Raw genomic sequence first — 4016 nt, 5'->3', positions numbered from 1 at the left:
AAAGAAAGAAAGAAAGAAAGAAAGAAAGAAAGAAAGAAAGAAAGAAAGAAAGAAACTGAGGCCCAGAGATGTTAAGTGCTTTGTTCAGAATCACACAGCAGCTATGAAGTGGGGGAACCAGGACTCAACCAGGTCAGTAGGACTCTAGCATGTGCTCTTAACCCAACACCAGATGATTAGTCCTCACTGGATGAGTGAATGAATGAAGGAGTGAATGAGCCCACAGTGTCACTGGGAGAAAGTTGCTTGGGAGCTGGGGGAAAGGAGAAGTAAGCCCCGGGGAGTGGGGAGCACGTCCATGTGCCAGGGCACGGAGGAGCCTTTGTGGAGCAGCTGGCCGCAGCCAGTCCTTGAAACAGTGGTGGGTCTCCCTACAGGAAAGGACACGGGGGTTGGGAGGGGGTGTCCTGGGGCAGGACTGGTCTGGAAGAGTGGAGAGACCCAGAGTGGGAAAGTACAGTGGGACTCTAGGGGAACAAATCATTTTCGGGCTGAGGGCCAGGTCTGTATTGGCCCCAAATGCCGTTTGTCTCATGACCTGGGCACAGGGCTGCCCCATCTGCAGGGACAAGGGCTGTGAGCTCAGTAGATGTGACCCTGTGTGGCAGCAGGCCTGGTCCCAGAGGCCCCCACGTAGGGTTCACACCAGCTAGGGTGACCAACCGTGCTGGTGTGCGTGGGGCTCTCCTAGTGTAAAAGCAGTGAAAGCCCTGTGTCCCCAGGAACTCCTCAGTCCTGGGCAATCTGGGACAGGGGGTCACCCTACGCCCTGCCCCAGGGGCAGGAAGTGCTGCCTCTCCCACCCTTTTATTTCACCGGTCAGCCCTGCCCACAGCTCTTGGCCCCAGCGAAGGGTCCAGAGCAACAGTGCTAGGGCCCAGAGGCGTCGCCCGCCCAGACTCAGGCAGCATCGGAGTTTTCTGCCATCCTTGGAGGGCACACCAGGACCCCAGCTCTAAGGAGAAAGGAGAGCCAGCTGTCCTCAGTGGCTCTTCAGTCAGCTCTGCTTCTACTGGTCCCCAACCGCAATGCAATTCAGTTCAACCCAACCTCAGCGCTTTGTGAAGCACCTAGTTTCTGCGGCACAGGTGTAGAAGCCTGGCCCATCTCGCGTGGTAATTGAGACACAGAGAGTAGCCAGGGAACAGAGGGGACTGTTAGGTGGGGACAGTGATGTGAGGGGTGGGCGGGGGATGCAGGTGGTCCTTGGAATGGAGGATAGGATTCTGACTATCAGAGAGAAGAGGGTAGGCAAGGCCTTCCAGGGGTAGGAATTATCGGTGCAGACGTGCCAGGCTGGAAATGGTGAGGTGGCTCAGGAAACGCGAGCAGGTTTGCACAGAACCTGGGCGTGCAAGAGCTGAGCACAGAGGAGTTGGGCCAACTTGGAGTCCCCTGCCTGGCCAGAGGTCCGGGCTTCTTTCAAAGGCAGCGGGAGCCCATCACAAGGCTTCCATTCTTAACACACACACACACACACACACACACACACACCCCTTTACTTTTATTACAAAAATGTATTTGTTGGAGAGAAATGTGAAAGGACAGTACATTATAAAGAAGAAAACAAACATCGTCTTTCATGTCCCCATCTCTCAGAGATCATCTTTGCTAACATTCTGGTGCATTTCTCTCTGCATTTATTTCTCTGAAAATAGATATGTGACATATAATTATTATCTATGATATAATATGTAATTATTTTTTCACACATGGGGTCATACTGTGTGTGCTCCATTATAGCCTGATTTTTTATGTATAGTATATTGTGTTATGAGGCCATGATGTTAAGTAAGCATTTTAATGTCTGTATGTTACTCTATTGTATTTAGTAGTAGTTGACAAACGAATTCCTTATTGTTGAACACCCATGTTCTTTTTGTGTTTTTCTATCATATACAAGGTGGTAGTAAACATTTGCATACCTAAATCTCTGTGTCTCTGCTGGTTTCTTTTCTTTTTCCTCCCTATTCTTTTTCTTATTCTTTTTCCTCCTTCTCCTCCTCCCCCCGTCTTTTTCTTCTTATTAATAGAAGTCTAATTAGTTTTCTTTTTTAAAATGTTTTTTAAATGTTTATTTATTTTTGAGAGAGAGAGAGAGTGATGACATGAGCAGGAGAAGACCAGAGAGAAAGGGGGACAGAGGATCCAAACCCAATGTTGGGTTCGAACTCACCTGAGATCATGATCTGAGCCGAAGTCTATGCTTAACTGCCTAACCGACTGGGCCACCCAGGCGCCCCTAATCGGCTTTCTTGAAGCGGAATGGCTGGGTCTGCACTGGAGAGCAGGGGAGCTGTGGTGAGCACTGGGTTTTAGAATGGGTGTTGTGGTGGTCCTGGGGGAAGGGAGGGCCTGGGAGCAGGGAAATCCAGAGGTAATGAGGCCTGAAGAGCCATGGTGGGAATGGAAAGGGAAGGTGGAAGCCAATGAGGAGACAGTGACTAGTTAATAAATGCCCACTGTGGGGCAGAGACTTATCCCGTGTCATCCACATGGAGGCATTCAGGCAGCAGCAAAACACTTAGGCTCTAATCTCAGACCTGAGTGTGAATTCCTGCCGTGTCTCTCATTAGCCGTGTTATTTGGCACCCCATTAACAAATGGGAATGATAATACCCTACTTCCTAGGATCATCATGAGAGTTAATTGCGGGAATGCCTGTAAAGTAGATAAGGCACATAGAAACTGCACAGTAAACTTTGCTACTGCAGTAGTGTGATTACAGTAGCGTGATAATCCTTCCAGCAACCTTGCTTGGCCTAATCCCCATTTGAGAAAGCTGCCTGCAATTAACAAGTTAAATTGGCAATGCTTGCCAGTGCTTTTACCTGATACCAATACTAACCTTGATGGAGTGCAGCCTAATTGGGCTAGACTTACATCCCTTCAGGATAAGTGGCCATCCTACAGACGACGAAATGGAAGTTCAGAGAAGTGAACATAGTGGCACAGTGTAAACTCCAGGCCTCCCAACTCTGGGTCCCACAAAGTTCTCGTGACGTCCTGGTGCCTCCCGGTGTTGGGACTTCCAGTTGGAAGGGAGGATGGAGAGGGGCACCTCTCATCGGTTGAGGGGCTGGTTCAGTCGGTTAAGCCTCCGACTCGTGATTTCAGTTCAGGTCATGATCTCCCGGTTTGTGAGTTCGAACCCCACGTCGGGCTCTCACTGATGGTGCAGAGATTCTGCACCTGGGATTCTCTCTCCCCCTCGCTCTCCCCCAGCTCTGGCATGCTCTCACTCTCTCTCTCAAAATAAAGAAGGAATAATAATAAAAAACCAAAACGTTAAAAGAAAACAAAAAGAAGTGAGGAAGGAGAGAGCAGGCAATGTTCCATCAAGATTCTTTTGTCATCGGAGGGTGCTGCACTTTCATTAACCGGGCTCCACTCCAGTGGCTCAGAGCCCTTCACACACATAAATGCCCCTTCCCCTGCCAGGGAAGAGAGGGCAAGTGGCACAACTTGTCTGAGTTAACAGAGCGTGTTGCTGACCAAGCCAGAAGGAGAGTGCGTGCACATCTGGCCCAGGCCAGCCCTGGGGAGCCCTTGGCTGGCTCCCCGTTGCGAGGGAGGTGAGCCTCCATTGCTTACCAAGACAGTGGAGAGAAACCTCGCTGGGAGAGCGCCTCTAAAGAGCTGACAGCATCTAATAATTAATTATACTTGACTGAGGTGGTCAGGGCTGCAGTTTGGAGTATTTGGCTATTTATGCAAAAGGAGGCGTTAGACTCTGTGCTTACCCCACTTCCAAAACACATACACCCAATGGCCCTTTCTCACAGTCCGCGTGGCCCACCCCACGGATCCAGCCCAGAATGGTCTATTTCTCTAGCAGGACAAAACAGAACTCTCCCCTGGCAAGGTCTTTGGAAGCCCCCCCCCCCCCCCCATCTTTACCTCCTGGAATGTTCACCACTCCCCTCTGTGTTTCTCTTCAGGGCTCTGGCTCTCAAGGAACCTTCAGGTGTGATCTTGTATTATCACTACAGGAAGAGCTTGGAATATTTCCTGAT

This window comes from Herpailurus yagouaroundi, unplaced genomic scaffold (assembly GCF_014898765.1).
Source record: "Herpailurus yagouaroundi ecotype Mexico unplaced genomic scaffold, PumYag 308, whole genome shotgun sequence".
Lineage (NCBI taxonomy): Eukaryota > Metazoa > Chordata > Mammalia > Carnivora > Felidae > Herpailurus > Herpailurus yagouaroundi.
Note: the sequence above shows the minus strand (reverse complement) of the source record.